Below are 18779 nucleotides of genomic sequence, written 5' to 3' on the forward strand. Positions count from 1 at the left end.
GTACAGCTGGGTGTCATCAGCGTACTGATGGTATCTCACCCCAAAGCCATGGATGATCTCACCCAGCGGCTTCACATAAATGTTGAATAGAAGGGGCGAGAGGACCGATCCCTGCGGCACTCCACAGATGAGAGGCCTCGAGGTCGACCTCTGCCCCCCTGTCAACACAAACTGTGACCGGTCAGAGAGAAAGGAGGAGAACCACCGCAACACAGTGCCTCCCACCCCCAACTCTTCCAGCCGGTGCAGTATGATACCATGGTCGATGGTATCAAAAGCTGCTGAGAGATCTAATAGGACCAGAACAGAGGAATAACCCCTGTCCCGAGTCCTCCAGAGATCATCCACCAACGCGACCAATGCCGTTTCCGTGCTGTGCCCAGACCTGAAACCCGACTGGAACGGATCTAGATAGGATGTTTCCTCCAGGAATTGCGGAAACTGTTGCGTGACCACATTCTCAACAACCTTCGCAATGAAGTGAAGGTTGGAGACAGGACGATAGTTAGCCAATATTGCCGGATCCAGGGACGGCTTCTTGAGGAGAGGCCTCACCACCGCCTCTTTCAGGGCAGCGGGGAAGTGACCCTCACTCAACGAAGCATTAATGACGCCCTGGAGCCAGCCTCGTGTAACCTCCCAGGAAGCCAGTACCAACCAGGAGGGACATGGGTCCAGTAAACATGTGGCCGCACTACGTCTCCCCAAAATCCTGTCCACATCATTGGGAGTCACAGCATCAAACTCCTCCCAGATAACATTCTCAAGACTGTTCCTCGTCACCCTGCCCTGATCTACCCAGTCAGAGTCCAAATCCCCCCGGATCTGAGCGATTTTGTCATACAGGTATTGTCCGAAATCCTCCGCCCTGCCTTCTAAGGGATCCTCCCGCACTCCCAGATGGAGCAGGGAGCGGGTCACCCTAAACAGGGCAGCCGGACGATTCCCTGATGATGCAATAGAGGCGGAAAAGTAGTTAGACTTTGCCGTCTTTATCACCACTAGACACCTGGGGGGGTGTCTCTGGGTCTCCCTGGAGGTAACCCTTCCCCCAAGGGTCACATACTCTCCAGTCACCCCGAAATCAGATCTAAATCCACTGCTGAAGGGTCCTGTGCCATCTGTTTGGAAGTCTGTAGGCCCTTGGGAGCCGCCCCAACCTCAAGCGCCATCGCCACGGTCACCGTCACAGCCGCCGCAGTCCCCATCATCGCCATCGGCCCCCCCCTGGACGTCCCCAGCCGCCCCCTGCCTCCAAAGATCCACCTTGAGGCATCCAGGGGCGTGGGGAACCTCCGTAGGGGCCTCACAACGCCGCCATGATCGCCCGTGGCCGCCGGCGCCGGCGCCGCTCCCCTCAGAGCTGGGATGGTCCAGGGAGCCGACAAAGCTCCCAACGGGCTCCTCAGATGTTGCTTCGCCCGGGCGGGGGGTCATAGATGTTCGAAATGACCCCCCTGAGCCCCCCCCAAGCCAAGGCATCGCCCCCAAGAAGCCGAGACTCAGCGTCGGAGTGCCATCTTGGGCATGCGCAGAAGAAGATTGGAAAATTCTAGTCCATTCCAAGATGTTGTCCCATTCCAAGATGTTGAGACTCTAGAAATTGTGCAGAGAAAAGCAACAAAGATGATTAAGGGACTGAACGACAAACCATACAATGAATGATTTTTAACAGATTAACAGAACTGGAAGGAACTTTGTAGGTCTTCTAGTCCAACCCCCCTGCCCAAGCAGTACACCATTTCTGACAGATGGCAGTCCAGTCTATAATTGAAAGCTTCCAGTGATGAAACTCCCACAACTTCCGAAGGCAAGCTGTTCCATTGGTTGACTGCTCTCGTCAGAAAATTCCTCCTTATCTCTTAATCTCTCCTTGATCAATTTCCATGCATTATTCCTTGTCTGGCCTTCAGGTGCTTTGGAAAACAGATTGACCCCCTCCTCTCTGTGACAGCCCTTCAAATATTGAAACACTGCTTTCATGTCTCCCCTGGTCCTTCTCATCACTATACTAGCCATGCCAAGTACTTGCAACCATCCAGCCATGCTGGTTTCTTCTTGGGTTTCATGTTTTTCTTTTTCAGTGGTACTGTGCTGGACTGGGCTTTTATAATCATATTTTTCAGAGTTTCCCAAGCTTCAGTTGTTTTCCCCTTTAGAATTTTCATTCAAGAAATCTTTCCCAAGTTCTCTCTGAGTTTGTTAAAGTAATCTCTTTTAAAATTTAAGATTATTGTATCATTGTGTTCTATTGCTTCTGTTTGCATTATGTTGAATTCCAGTATGACATCGTCACTCTCACCCAAGTTTCCTGCAGTTTCAGCTCCCTCTATTACTTCTTTGTTCATGAGAATTAAGTCCAGTATGGCTGTCCCTCTAGTTCCCTCCTCTATCTTTTAGACAACAAAGTTGTCAACTAGGTTGGTCAGGAACCTATTCAATTTCTCATTTGATGCAGAATTAGTCTTCCAGTTGATGTCAGGGTAATTGAAGTCCCCCATAACTATTGTAGTGTGTTTCCTACATATATTTGCTAATTGGTTAGCAAAAAGTACGCCTATTTTTTCTGCTTGGTTGGTTGACCTGTAGTATACACCTATGGCAATGTCATTCTTTTTTTTTCTTTTATATTGATCCAGATGCATTGTACCACAGAATGTTTTCATTTTTGGTTTCATGTATTTCTGTAGCAATATAGTGGTCTTTTACATATAGTGTGCTCCACCTCCTCTTTTACTGGGTCTGGTTTTTTGAACAGTTTGTATCCTTCTATCAGTATGTTCCAGTCATGGGTTTCATCCGACCAAGTTTCAGTGATTCCAACTATATCATATCTACCGTCATGTATTAATAATTCAAGTTTACCCTTTTTGTTCCCCAAACTTTGTGTAATTGTATAAAAGCATTTGAGATCTTTATGTCTGGCTCTGGGTATGCTTCCTATGTGTCCTTTAACACCATCAAACATCCACATTTGCATATCCCAGGTCCTTGGGAAGGACTTGATTGGTGCATAAAAATGCCAAATTCAGTCAGAACATCTGGTTGAGTATGTCACCAACCATAATAATAATTATTATTATAATATAGTACAATTGCATTGCACTGGAGCATTATACTGTTCAAAAGCAATGGGGAAATTTCCAACCCATAGCCTGTTGATAGCTGCTGAAAGAACTGTGTTGCTGTTAATCTCTTCCTAAACTCATTGTGGGAAACAGAGCATATTGTTTTTACAGAATTGTAAGAAGACATGCTGGCTTGTGAAGAAAATACATTGTATATATTTCTAATCTCATGAGCTAGGCTGAAGCTTGAGAATTGTATGTAGGGAAGGTCTCTGCTATGCTAGAAACCGGCCTTAACCAGAATTTACTGATATGATAGTTACTCTACAGACAACACCTAAGATAAATTTGTAAGATAATTTGTAAATAAGAGCAGAGGGCAATAGAATTAGAGTAATGGGAGATGTAATCAGGGGCAGAGATAAAGTATTCTCTTTAGACACTTTGGATAGGTTGTGATGGCATGAGTACTAAGCCAATGTGGAAAAGGTGGGAGCTAAATTTGTAATGGTATTAGAAAATATAAGCAGTGGTGGGATTCAGCCGGTTCACACCAGTTCACTAGAGCTGGTTGCTAATTTTATGTGCAGTTCGGCAAACCAGTTGAATTGCCTCAGCCTGGCCCTGCCTCCTGGCCTCCCTTGCGTGGCCACCTTCCCGAGCCAGGAAGCTGCAGCACTACTGAGTGGGATGCCAGCCTCCTTTCACTTGGCACAGAGTGGGTCATTCCATAGCCTCACGCATCAAGCCAGTTCTACCAGGTTGACAGCCACCACGGGAATGGGAATGGTGCAGCAACAAAACCCACTGAACCAGCCCGGCCCGGTGCTACAGGAGCCGCAACTGGGACTATGGGGACCAAATACTCCACCCCAGCAACCGGTCTGCTGGCTATCTCCAGCAGATCAGATCCCTCCCAGATGGGCATTTTACCCCAGTCAGGAGTGCATGCAATATCAGTGGACGCCTGCTCCAGTCCTACAGTCTGCGGCCACCCATCAACCAGTGCACTTCCAATGCATATTAGAAAACAGCATTAAAAATTATTACAATACCCAAAACTAGGAGTACTATTTACATCATTGATACAACAAAGTAAAAGAGGAGTGGTATTGTATGTTAAGGACTAGAACCCAAACAATTTTTTGAAGATGTGGAAGGCAGGTTCTTGATGGTCAAAATTAAAATGAATTTCAAACAAATACTTTTGATAGCATTATATAGAACAAATGAAAAACAGGAAGAATTTTATCGGCGACTACACAGGAAAACTAAAAACAAAGAAGAGCCTTGATAGTACAGTGGTTTAATGCACCCTATTATTAACACAGCTGCCTGCAATTTCTGCTGGTTCGAATCTCTCCAAGGCTCAAGGTTGACTCAGCCTTCCATCCTTTCTAAGGTAGGTGAAATGAGGACCCAGTTTGTGGGGCCAATAAGCTGACTTTGTATAAAATATACAAAAGTATGAAGGCTATTGCTTAACGCATTGTAAGCCACCCTGAGTCTCCGGAGAAGGGCGGCATATAAATCAAATTAAAAAAAAAAAAATTGTAGAACTGGACTATGAAAATGTATGTATAATGGGTGATTTCAATGCTGTAACAGATACAGATTTAGACTACAAAATGGTAAAGACAAAAAAAACCCTAGGAAAACACTGCCAAAGACCTTCTTTACAATAGCAGAAGAACTAAGTATTCAAGATATTTGGAGACAGAAACACTTGAATGAGAGTCAATATACTTTTTACTCAAATAGACATTTATCGTGGTCAAGGATAGATATGATATGGATATGGATGTCAATTGGACTTATGGAAGCAGTGCAGGAAGTAAATATTGGCTCAAACATATGGGCAGACCACAGCCCAATAACATGGAAAGAGCAAAAGAAAAAGATAAGATGGACCCTGAATGCAACAATATTAAATGAAAAAGAATTTCAGAAATTTGTGGAAAAGGAATTGGAATTTTTTTAAAAAATAAATAAAAAGGAAGATACATCACTCCAGAATGTTTGGGATACAATGAAAGCATATAATTAGAGGCCTGGCAATAACATATTTGGGGAAAAAAGAATAAAAAGAAACGCCAGAAACAGGTAAGATTGGAAGAAGAGTATAAAAGCCTGGAAAAAGAGTTCCAGAAAAATGGTCAAAGCAATAAAAAAACCAAGAAATTGATGGAACTGAAGAAACATGAGATAATTTTAAATGAACCAGAATCATTAGCAAATCAACTGAGAACATTGAGACAGAATTTTTTTGAAAACGCAAATAAATCAGGAAGATAGTTAGCATACAAATTAAGAAAAGAGAAGGAGAAGAAATCTATAAAATATCTTCAAGATGGAGAAGGGAAATTACAATATAGAACCGAGGAAAAAAAGAAAGTAATCTAAGAATATTATCAAAAACTATTCTCAAGAGAAGATTTCAGAGGAAGAGGTACAAAGCTACCTGGAGAAATCTGACTTAATTAAAATATCAGAACAATATAAAGAAATGCTAGAAGAAAGAATAATAATGATGGAACTAACAGAAGCCATGAAAAGACAAAAAAGTGGAAAAGTACCAGGACCAGATGGTCTACCAGCTGAACTGTATAAAACACTACAAGAAACTATTAGTAATGTAATGTTGGACTTATTTAATGACTTATTATTGAAGGCTAAGATGCCAGACTCATGGAAAGAGGCATATGTGACACCTATACCTAAAGAAGATACAGATTTACAATTGATTAAAAACTATACTGATTTCATTATTAAATGTAGATAATAAGATTTTTGTCTCAATAATGGCAAATAGGTTGAAGAAACCGCTAAATGAATATATTCATACTGATCAAAATGGCTTCTTACTTCTTAGATGCACAGAAAGCTTTTGATAATGTGAATTGGCAGCTTATAATGATACAATTACAGAAAATGGATTTTGGGGAGAGATTTATAAATACCATAAAAACAATCTACGATAGACAATTTGCTAAGATAATGATGGAGAAATGACGGAAAAAAACAATATAATGAAAGGGACTAGACAAGGCTGTCCATTATCACCACTATTGTTTATTCTGACTCTAGAAGTCCTAAACAGAAATATTAGATGAAATGATGAGATAAAAGAGATGAAAATTTAAAAAGAGGAGTATAAATTACAAGTGTTTGCAGATGATTTGGTATTCATTATAGAGGAACCGCAAATAACAATCCCTAAATTATTAGAACAGATAGAAAGATATGGAAAAGTCTCCGGTTTGAAAATAAACAAAGATAAAACAAAAATCTTGGTGAAAAATACAACAGAAAAACAAAACAGAGAGATAAAAGAAAAGTTAGATATACAAGTTGTGAAGAAAGTCAAATATTTGGGAGTACATTTAACTTCAAGATGTGCAACAATAGAGGAAGAAAACTATTATAAATTAAAACAACAAATTGAAAAAGATTTGGAAAAATGGAAGAATCTCCAACTATCGCTTATGGGACGGATTGCATTGATAAAGATGAACATACTACCAAGACTGTTATTTCTATTCCAGACGGTGCCAATAAAAATTGAAAAGAGATACTTTCATCATCTGAATAAGATAATGAGGAAATTTATATGGCAAGAGAAAAAAGCAAGAATAAGTTTGAAAATGTTACAAGACACGAGGTTGCGAGAGGGATTTGGTTTTCCAAATTGGGAATTATAATACCAAGCAGCAACATTGACATGGCTGAAAGAATGGATTGAACTAAGAAATATAAGGTTGTTAACATTGGAAGGGCATGATTTGCAACTAGGTTGGCATGCTTTTTTGTGGTATGATAGAAATAAGATACATACATACTTTCATAGACATTATATAAGAAATGCATTGCTATTGGTTTGGGAAAAGGTTAGAAATAAATATTATGTGAAAATACCAATATGGTTATCAACGATGGAAGCTTTAATACACCCAAATGTTTTTAATTTTGGAAATATTGTTAGATATAATATTTGTTAACGTATTATCTGTTAAGGGGGAATTGAAAGAGAAACGAGAACTGGAAGAACAGGAGATTGAGACAGATTGGTATATGTATATGCATTGGTATAAGATATGAAAAAGACGCTAAGTTACATGGTTTTTATTTGGAAAAGACTGAGTTGGGTAGGATACTCACAGGAACGGAAGAAAATTTAATTTAAAAAATTTATAATTTTTTTCTATATATTGAATTGGAGGAGGAACAGGTAAAAAAAACAATGATAGCTCGGGGAAGAAATTTTGGACATTCAATTGAGCTTGAAAAATGGCAACAACTATGGGAAAGGAATTATAAATTAACTCTCGGCTTCCATTGGACCGCGATCACAAACACACAAGGAATACACTTGACTCAAACAGCGGAGTATCTTGGTTTAATTCGTGACGTCAGCTCTTTCTTGAAGCCGGAATGCACAGCAAAGCAAAGATGCGGCTACTGGGAGCTAAACCCAGCGTTCTTTTATAGGGCTGTACTACAAGGGTGTGTCTCTAAAACTCCAAACAGCTGGGTGGAATCGTAATTCCTGCCGCTACATCCCGGGCACACAGTAATGATGTCATCCGCGCCGACTGCTCCATCCTCGTTGGTATCGCTGCCGTCCGATCGTCGTTTCCACTAATCCCACAAGATCCCCGTAAACACCCGTGCTCCATAAACTCCCAGCCGTGGGTCCTAACCCCACCACCAGCACCCGTGATACCCGTAACCGCACCGCCACCCTGGTAAGCATGGTGTCCATGGCTCAGCGTACGTGGTGTTGAGTGCTGCTTGACGCTCGACAGGCGGTCCCCTCTACCAGGTATCCGCCTATAGGAGAAAGAAAAACAAACAGTTGTTAGTGATCACGCACCGGCCGTGGTTTTTGGGGGTTGTCTCTATGGAATTTCCTCCATAGTTGTGGGGCATTTATATCCTCTACTGGGACCCAGGAAGCCTCTATGTCTGGGTAGCCTGTCCACCGAACCAGATATTGTAGCTGGCCCCTACGGCACCTGGAATCAACAATATCCCTTATTTCGTAATGTGATCCCACTACTGGTCCTGGGGGTGTTTGTGGTGGACCATGAGGTATGGTAACTGGTTTTAATAAACTTGAATGGAAAACTGGATGGATTTTTCCGAGCAGAGGAGGTAATTTTAACATGACTGTTATTGGATTTATGATTTTTACTATGGGAAAAGGGCCTATGTATTTGGGACCTAGTTTTCTACTCGGTATCCGTAATTGTAGGTACTTGGTTGATAGGTAGACTTGGTCTCCAATTTGAAAGGGCGGACAGGTGGTTCGTTTCCTATTTGCCTGGTGTTTATATTCTTCTGATGCCTTCTCTAGGGCTTTCTTTACTTGGGGCCATATCCTCTCTATGTTACAGGACCAATCATGGGGATTAGTAGTTCCTAGGGTGTGGAGATCTAATTCGGGGATAGCTGTAAACTCTCTTCCCATGACTATTTGGAATGGGGTGTATCCAGTGCTACGATGTACTGAGTTGTTATAGGCTGTCTCAGCAAACGGTAGGAAGTCCACCCAATCCCTCTGTTGATATGAAACATAGGAACGTAAATAACATTCCACCATGGCATTGACTCACTCCGCAGCTCTATTCGTGCTGGGATGATATGCAGAACTTAGTCCCTGTGTCACCCCGATGTCATGGAGGACTCCCTTCCAGAATTTGGCTGTGAACTGTACTCCTCTGTCCGATATGATGCGCCTGGGCACCCCATGTAAACGATAAACATGTTGAAGGAATATTTTTACTAACCGTCGTGCTGATGGTAGCCCTTTACATGGAATAAAATGAGCTTGCTTTGAAAAAAGGTCAAGAACTGTCCATATCACTGTATACCCCTTACTGCCAGGAAGGTCTACAATAAAATCCATTGAGATTTCATCCCATGGCCTGTTAGGTTCGGCCACTGTTTGTAGCAATCCTAATGGTTTTCCGGGTCTCAGTTTGGAGACAGCACAAACATGACAGCCTCGGACGTACTCCTCAATCTCCTTCCACATTTTAGGCCACCAAAATTGCCTCCTGGCTAAGTGCAATGTTTTCAGGAATCCAAAATGTTTTGATGTCATGGCACTGTTTCAATATCCGTTGTCTCATTCCAATGGGGATGTACAATTTATCCCCCCACCATGCTAACCCGTCCCAATGGGTTACTGCTGACTGATTATTTAGCAACCAACTATCAGATATCAATTCCTTCTTTAGTGTAGATAGCCAGTCATGGGTTTGTCGATTTCCCACAGCACACGTCTCTGTTTGTACGGGCGGTATTAAAGCCTGTAACAATTCGTCTCTTTTACTCCTGTATTGCGGCATACGGGACAAAGCGTCGGCTAAAAACATTTTCCCTGCTGGTTTGTATTTCAGGGAAAAACGGAAGAGTTGAAAATATTGCGCCCATCTGACCTGTTTTGGGGATAATTTCCGAGGTGTCTGGAGTGCCTCTAAATTTTTGTGGTCTGTTCAGACCTCAAATGGTTATGCACTGCCTTCCAATAAATGCCTCCAAGTTTGCAACGCCCATTTCACGTCAAAAGCTTCTTTTTCCCAAATAGCCCACTTCCTTTCGGTCGATGTGAATTTACATGAGGTGTATGCACAGGGTCTTAGACTACTGGTTGTATCTTCCTGTAGGAGGACAGCACCAACAGTTACATCACTAGCGTCAGCTTGTATGACAAATGGCTGTGACGTGTCTGGATGTTTTAGAACGGGTTCTTTGGCAAACAGACGTTTGAGGTTTTCGAACGCCTCCTGGCATCCAGGAGTCCAATGTAAGACGTGTCCTGGTTTGGGTTTTACTCCGGGCGATGATGATACTTTCGTATGTAATAAATCCGTCAATGGCAATGCCGTTTTAGCGAAAGAAGGGATGAAATGCCGGTAGAAATTAGCGAGCCCTAAGAAACTCTGTAATTGCTTTCGTGTCCGTGGAGCCTGCCTTCAGAACCACTTCCCAGCACCGCGCCCCCCTGCCAATTACTAGAGGGTTCCACGTTGGGGGCCCAAGGCTGCCAGGAAGGCACATCCTGAAAACTAACCTCCCCGAACCTATCCCGCAAGACATCCATAGTGGTCGTCCCTGGGCCAATGGAGTAATTCCACTCCCCATCCTCATCCTCAATCCATTGCCTTTCCCTCCAGCCCTGGAATTGAGCGCCGGTATGGGGCGGAGTCTACTCGTGTGCCGGTCAAGGCTGAACTATGCCACCAATGTCCAGCACCGGCTAGAGTGGTTGTCCCAAGTCCATGCAACTCGTGGTCCTCAGGCCCCACCTCTTTCCGTGGTTCCGTGATCACCTCTTTCCGTGGTTCTCATTGTTTCGGTCACACCACCGGCTGGTCACTCATCTCAGGTGGTTCGGTAACTGTGTCTTCTGCCGCCTCCTCCTTTTCCAGTGTTTCCACAGGCAGCGCTTCTGCAGACAGTCCTTCAGCCATGTCTCCGCACCCTCCGGTAATGACTGGTGAGCGAGGAGTCGCGTCTTCCTCTCGGCTTCTGTTGGACTGCAATCACAAACACACAAGGAATACACTTGACTCAAACAGCGGAGTATCTTGGTTTAATTCGTGACGTCAGCTCTTTCTTGAAGCCGGAATGCACAGCAAAGCAAAGATGCGGCTACTGGGAGCTAAACCCAGCGTTCTTTTATAGGGCTGTACTACAAGGGTGTGTCTCTAAAACTCCAAACAGCTGGGTGGAATCGTAATTCCTGCCGCTACATCCCGGGCACACAGTAATGATGTCATCCGCGCCAACTGCTCCATCCTCGTTGGTATCGCTGCCGTCCGATCGTCGTTTCCACTAATCCCACAAGATCCCCGTAAACACCCGTGCTCCATAAACTCCCAGCCGTGGGTCCTAACCCCACCACCAGCACCCGTGATACCCGTAACCGCACCGCCACCCTGGTAAGCATGGTGTCCATGGCTCAGCGTACGTGGTGTCGAGTGCTGCTTGACACTCAACATTAACAATGTCCACCGCATATAAGGGAAACCAATATAAAATGTTTTATAGATGGCATATGCCACCAGAGAAGTTAGCAAAAATGTTTAAAGATAAATCAGCGAAATGTTGGAAATGTCACCAACTACCAGGATCCTATTATCATATGTGGTGGACATGCCCTGAAGCAAAAAACTATTAGAATAAAATTAAAATCTGGCTGGAAGAAATGACACAATTACGTATTGAATTCAAACCAGAGATGTTCCTATTGGGTATCCTACTTGACAAAATTAAAAAGGAATATACAGTATTTATTTGATTATACACGTAATAACAGCTGCAAGAATTGTTTATGCTCAAAATTGGAAATTAGAGAAAATACCTTTGGAAGATGAAGTAACAAAAAAGATTTTAGATTGTGCAGAAATGAACAGATTAACTTTGTTGATCAAAGATAGGGAAGAATCAGAATACTTTAGAATATGGAATTATTTCTATGGTTGGTTGGAAAAGAGATATAAATGATTAATTTTATAAATATGTGTAGAAATTTTTTTTTTATTGAAAAAGTTTTACAAACAACAATTTCCCCCCCATTTCCCCCCCATCCCTCCCTAACCCCCACAAACCCTCCCTCCCCATGACTTCCCCAAGGTGAAATCCATCCACATTGTATTATATCATACTTTACCACCCCTCTATTCTCCTCTCTATGCACTATACATTTGTACATCACAATAAGCTATTTTGCCACCTATAAACCATACATTTCTACACAACATTTAGCTAAAAACTATCTGGTACTTCCTGGTTTGGTATTTATTCTGCACATAATCTATCCAATTCTTCCACTCCCATACATAAGTCTCTTGAGTCTGATCTTTTAAGTATGCTGATATCTTCGCCATTTCTGCGAAACTGGCCATCTTCAAAGTCCATTCTTGAATTGTAGGCACATCAACGCTTTTCCAATATTGACCAATCAGTAACCTGACTGCTGTCACCATATGCAATATCAATTTTGTTTCACCCACTGAAAAACCCTTAACTATACCCAGTAAAAACAAATGTGGAGAAAATTGAATTTTTTTCTTTAAAACATTTTGCATAACCCACCAAATCTTTATCCAAAAAGCCTTGACTTTCTTGCATGTCTACCATATATGATAATATGTAGCATCTAAACAATCACATCTCCAACATTTCGATTGAACATTGGGATACATACATGACAGTTTCTTGGGATCTAAATGCCACCTATAAAACATTTTATAAAAATTTTCCCTTAAATTCTGCGATTGTGTAAACTTAACATTCTGAACCCATATTTTTTCCCATGTTTCCATCATAACTGGTTCTCCAAAATTTTGCGCCCATTTTATCATACAATCTTTAACCAATTCATTTTCTGAATCTCTTTCTAACAAGACATTATAAATTCTCTTAATATGCATTGGGCCTTTCTCTTTTATCTGTCTAACCAATTCTTCTTCATGCAACATTAAACCAGTTTTTTGATCATCTCTCCATCTCAATTGAAGTTGTAACCAAGTTAAATTAATCCCTTCTTCCAACAGTGTATTCAATGTCTTTAGTTGCCATCTGCCCCCATCATTAAAAAGTACTTCTTTATATGAAAACCCCCCGAGTGACTTTATATTTATATTCCGTGTGATGTGACCAAGATTCAACCACAACGGTATTTTGTAATCCCATTTGAATCGGTGCTTCTTCCATACTCTCATCAAGGAGCTTCTAAGTATATGGCTATTAAATACTTTGTCAACCTTGTTTTCATAAAATAAATATGCATGCCAACCAAATTCAAGATCGTGATTTTCTATATTCAATATTTCAGTCTTTGTCCTTCCAAACAAATCACTGGAAGGATTGGAAGTTTAAGACCACCCCTTTCACGAACATCTTGCATAATTTTCAATTTAACTCTTGGCTTTTTCTCATTCCAAACAAACTTGTTCACTCCTTTTTGCCATTCAGTCACTTGAATATTTATCACTTTTAAGCACCGGAATCATTTGAAACAGAAATAAAAATCTAGGTAGAACATTCATTTTAACTGCTGCTATTCTTCCAAGTAAAGACAGCTGCAGTTTTTTCCAAGTTTCCATATCCTTTTGTACCTTCCGCCACAGCACCTCATAATTATTTTGAAACAGTTTTATATTTGAATCTGCAACTTGAACTCCTAGATATCTCACTTTTGATACTATTTCAAAGCCTGCCTTCCTTTCCGGTTTCTTCTTTTGATCAACTGTCATATTTTTAACTATCATCTTGGTTTTTTTCTGATTCAGTCTAAATCCTGACACCATACCATATTCTTCTATAATGTCTTTCATCTGAATTGTTGATTCCATCGGCTGCGTTAGGGTAACAACCAGATCATCTGCAAATGCCCTTATTCTGTAATCATCTTGCCTTATCACTATTCCCTTCAAAGTGTTCAAGTCCCATATTGTATTCAACAAGACTTCTAAAGTTAGGATAAACAACAACGGGGATAACGGACAACCTTGTCTTGTGCCTTTTTCTATACTAAAGTTTGTAGTTAAGCTTCCATTAATAATAATTTGTGCTGTTTGTTCTTGATAAATTGCTGAAACCGCCTGTAGAAACTGATCCCCAAAATCCATCTTTTTTAAAGTCTTTAATAGAAAGTTCCAATTCACTCGATCAAAGGCCTTTTCCGCATCCAAAAATGCCAGCACTGCAGAGATCTGTTTATTCTTCTCAAGATATTCCAATAAGTCTATAATTTGCCTCACATTATCCTTCATATATCTGCCTTCTATGAATCCAGCTTGATCATGATGAATCACCTCTTGAATAACTGGCATTAATCTGTTGGCTAATACTTTCGCAAAGATTTTATAATCCGTATTCAGGAGAGATATTGGTCTAAAATTTTCCAGTTTTATAGAATCTGCCTCCTCTTTCGGTATCAAAGAAACAAAAGCTGCTTTCCATGAAGGGGGTACTTTTCCCCCTTGTTGTATGCTACAAAACAAGTCTTTAAGATGTTCAATCATTTCTGCTTGTAAGGTTTTATAGTACACCGCAGTTAAACCATCTGGTCCTGGAGCTTTAGCTGTTTTCAGTTGTTTAATAGCAATAATAATCTCCTCAGCTGTTATTGACAAACTCATTCTTTCCTTTTGAACATTAGAAATTTTTGTAACTCTCTTTTCTTCTAGATATTTATTTATAAGTTCATTCTGTATATCATCTTTAGCATATAGTTTGGTACAATAATCTAAGAAGGCTTCTTTAATTAGTCTTTGTTGAAATACTTCCTTCCCTTTATACTCAATACTCCCAATAGTCTGAGTACTCTGCTGTTTCCTCAATGTGTAAGCCAACCACCTGCCCGGTTTATTGGCATTACAAAATGTATTGTGTTTCGCAAATTGTAAATTAGTTGCTGCTTGTTCCGCTGTAAGCATATGGAATTGATCTTTCAAAAGTTTTATAACTCCTTGTAATTTTTCATCTGTTGGATTTTTTATAAGTAACTGCTCTTTTTTCTTTATCTCCCCTTCCAATTCTAAGCTTTCTCTTTGTCGATTTGATTTATGTTTAGAATTCATGTAAATCAGTACCCTCCGCATATAGGCCTTGCTCGCATCCCAAACAGTTTCAATAGGGGTACCCTTATTCAAGTTCATTTCAAAAAATTCCTTCATTTGTTTTTTAAGTTCATTTACATTTTTTTCATATCTAAATAAGTTTTCATTTACTCTCCAAGATCTCTCTTTCTTTCCCATTTCTATTTCTATCCATACTGGGCTGTGGTCAGATAAAATCCTCGGAAATATCTTTGTTTTCTTTGTTTTTAAAAGCAAGTCAACTGTAAGTAAAATAAAATCAATCCTAGAGAAGGATCTGTGTCTATCTGAGAAAAAAGTAAAGTCCAATTCTTTTTGGGTTATGCACTCTCCATATATCTTTCAATTCCAAGTCTTCTTTCAAATCAAAAAAAGACTGCGGTAGTTTAACACATGATTTTGCCAAACTCTTCTTATCTATTTTAGGATCTATTACTCCATTCCAATCTCCCATAAGTAAAATAGATCTGTAATCCCATTGTAGTATTTTAGAATGCAGTAATTTATAAAAAATTTCTTGTTGCTGGTTTGGAGCATAAATTTCAATCACCAAAATTGGGCCATTATCTGCAAGAAGTTCTATTGCTATATATCTTCAACAATCATCTGCTTCTATAATTTTTGTTGGCAATCTTTTATTTGTATAAATCACTACACCATTCTTTTTTTCTGAATTTGAAGCAATAAACTGTGTTCCTAATCTAGAATTTATCAAATATTTTTGATCTTGTGTTCTAATATGAGTTTCCTGTAAGCAAATAACATCATTATTAAATTGTCTCAAATAATGAAATATCTTCCTCCTTTTCTGTGGTGAATTCAATCCGTTCACATTCCAAGATAAAAACTTAATTGTCATTTGCGGGCTCTTGAAGCAATAAGAGCATTTGCTGAAGTTTCTGTTCCACATTGATAGTCTTCGGCTTGGCTCCTCCCATAGCTTCGGATTTTTGTGCTTTACCATTGACTCCCTGTTCATCTTGTGGTGACTTAGAACTCTGATGTTGTTGTTTCTCTAAAAATTGTTTGTAAACTGCTCGGGTAATACGCTGATCTTTAGCACTATGCAACATCAAATCAAGATCCGCTGCCACTTCTCTTGTACTTTTAGGGGGTTCAACTGAAAACTTTGAAGAGGAATCCAACAAGGGTAAACCCCCTACCGCTCCTTGAGTCTCTAGTGCCTCCCTCTCCATCTGTTTTCTCTGCTCTTCAAGCTCTTGTTCAAATTCCGTATCCTTCTCACCCTCCACTATGGCTAACACCGAGGAAGTACGTGGAGATGCTGCACCAGGTTTAAGAACACTGGAATAAAATTCTTCCGCTTTTTGAAGAGTATTTAATCGATATCTCTCTCCTTGATACCTCAATATTATACCAACTGGAGTGTCCCATCTGAATGGAATTTGTTATTTCTTTAATTCAGTCACCAAGAATTCAAAATCTTTTCTATCTCTCAACATCTTAGGTGGCAATTCTTTGTAGATCCCAATCTCTCTTCCATCCACTTGAATAGTAGAAACAAAAGATTTTTGCAAAATGTCATTTCTTATTCTTCTATCTGTGAAATAGATCACCACATCTCTAGGCAATTGCCTTTGTCTTGCCACCCAAGAATTCACTCTATAGACCTTATCAATTTTGCAAAAAATCTCCTCAGGATCAACCTTTAACATAACAGCCAGAGCATCAGCACAAACCCTTCTCAAGTCTTCTCTATTGTTCTCTTTTATACCTCTGAGTCTCACAGCAAACTCCATAAATCTGAATTGCATCATTGTAACTTCATTTTCAAGCCTTTGTGTTTTATTATCAACATTAGAAATTTTTTGATCAGCTTCCTTCATTTTAAACTCCACTTCTGAGCTAAGATGTTCCACTTTCTTATCAACTTGGAGCACAACTTCAGACAAACCAGTCACAGCTGTCAGTATTTCCCGTTTCATCTTGTCATACTTTTCTTGAACCATCTCTTTAAATTCCTGCTGTGATTTTTCAAATTTCTGATCTAAAGCCCCAGCAATAAATTCTTTCAGATCACTAAATCCAGATTCTTGTGTGATCTGTGCCTGTGAACTCAGAGGCTGCTCTTTTGATTTATGAGTGGGGGAGCCCCCCCCCCCATCGGCTTTAGCTGGTTTTTGTTTTGAAGCCATTTTTCCACGCAGCCTGACTCTTTCTAAAAAAGATATCCTCTCTCCCTCTCCAGTACAAAAACCTTTCAGGAATTTCCCCAGCTTTAGTCAAGTCCCAAGGGAGAGAGAACAATTCAAATCACTTTTTAAAGAACTTTTGCTCTTTCTTCAGGCCAGCACTGTTACTTTTTGTTACTTTGTAGCAGAAATAAGCTCAGACAATTCACTTTCGCTTTCAGCTTTCCTTATTGCTAAAGCCGGGCGCCATTTTAAAAGAACTTTCACTTCTTCTCAATTACTACGTTCACTCACAGGGCTAAGAAAAATACTTGCGGTTTAAATTTGAAGTCCAGATTCCACCCTGCTTATTTTTAGCAAATTTCTTGGCTTTCTCTTGTTTCGTTGGTCGCATCGCCTGGCTCTGCAATTGCAGAGACGTCCTCGGAGCTCAGAGCCTCAGCGCGCTGTATAGGGAGCCTCACCCTGCTTCCTCCCCAGACGCTAAAAAAAACAATCTGGGGGCTTCAAAGGGGGCTCTACCTGTCGCACCGGCTCTTCTCCCAATTCCTCCAGATCGTGGAGTATTCCAAGCCACCTCTCAACCGTAGAGGTGGCTCTTTACAAGCAACGGGGCTGGCGGTCTTAAAAAAGACCGTCTATCGGCTCCAACGGCTCCAACCGGAAGTCGTCTATGTGTAGAAATTTGAATGGCAAGAATATGGTTATAGGAATGAATTTTTACAGTGGTTTGGATGACGATTAAGATAGAAGAAACTATTGGAACAAGAAGAATAAAAAGAACTGAAGAAGTTAACACCAAGATGTCATAGGGGAGGGATGATTGATGTATTAAATGTTTGTTTGTCTTAAAAAATAAAAAAAACTTTTTATAAAAAAACAAACCAGTGCACTTCCAGCCACCAGCCATGGCCCAGCAGCCGGTACCAGCCCAGCCACTGCTGTAGCTCCAGCAACCAGCCGTGGTCCCACAGCAGGTTCCGACCAAGCAGCCAGCCCAGAAGCCAGTGCTGGCTCAGCAACCAGCCCTGCCAGCTGCTCCCCCTACCCGGTTCAGAGCAACGTTTGACGGGACCCCAGGAAAATAGCCTATTTCCTCAATTGAATCTGGGCTTTCATCGACCAATATAGAAATCAATACCCATCTGATCCGGAGTTGATTTCAGCTATTGCAGATGGCATGAATGGGGGAGAAACAGCAGAGTGGATAGCGGAACTTCATGATGAGGAAGCTCCTGTGTTGGTAGATGCTGATGAGTTCGTCCAACTGTTCTGAGGCCGGTTCGAGGACATGGCCCACAGAGTAGAAGTGAAGGCCCAAATTAAGGTGCTGAAGCAAGCTGTCCGGCCTCCCAAAGAGCTAGTTTGGGAGTTTCGAAGGCTGGCCGGGAAGCTGAGAGACTGGTTGGAGCACCTTCCCCATTCACCACTTCAAAGAGGCCCTCAACCCAGACCTTAGGCAAGCTTGTGGCATCAGAGAGGTTCCAGAATGTATACAGGCATGGTACAGCACAGCTGTTGCTATGGATCTGTAAATCCACCCCCACAGAAAGCCAACTACAAAAAAACTAATGAGAAGACTTGCCAATCCCCCACTTGTTCTGACCTAGGTTCCCTGAGAAAGCTTAAATCACATGCTTAGTCCCAAAAAACCCTCTTTTATTTAAATGGCTGTGAATTATGGTTATTCACAGCCCGAAATAATTCACAAACATTCTGTGAAGAGTCCGACAAATGTCTGCCACAGTCTTTCAAGGTAATGCTGATAAGCACCCACCTTTATCTCCCTTGAAACGCTGCCAGAGATCTAATTGCCAATTACTTTTGCAAGGCCAAATGGAGCACAAAGTCAAACGGAGCTTCTCAGAGTTTGAACTGACCAGAATGAACAGATTGCTTCCTGCAAAGGCTCATCCATTTGCTCCTCCCTTATGTCTTATGGG

General features: G+C 41.0%; 1 long non-coding RNA gene across 1 annotated transcript; it reads right to left on the reverse strand.

Annotated features, from left to right (window-relative positions):
* Positions 1 to 7449: 7449 nt before the first annotated feature.
* Positions 7450 to 18473, reverse strand: LOC148114763 (uncharacterized). The gene is made up of 2 exons (XR_015733520.1): positions 17978 to 18473; positions 7450 to 7898 (listed from the first exon to the last, which is right to left on the reverse strand). It is a non-coding gene; the product is annotated as an uncharacterized LOC148114763 (long non-coding RNA).
* Positions 18474 to 18779: the final 306 nt, after the last annotated feature.

This window comes from Pantherophis guttatus, chromosome 3 (genome assembly GCF_059756535.1).
Source record: "Pantherophis guttatus breed Tessera chromosome 3, ASM5975653v1, whole genome shotgun sequence".
NCBI lineage: Eukaryota > Metazoa > Chordata > Lepidosauria > Squamata > Colubridae > Pantherophis > Pantherophis guttatus.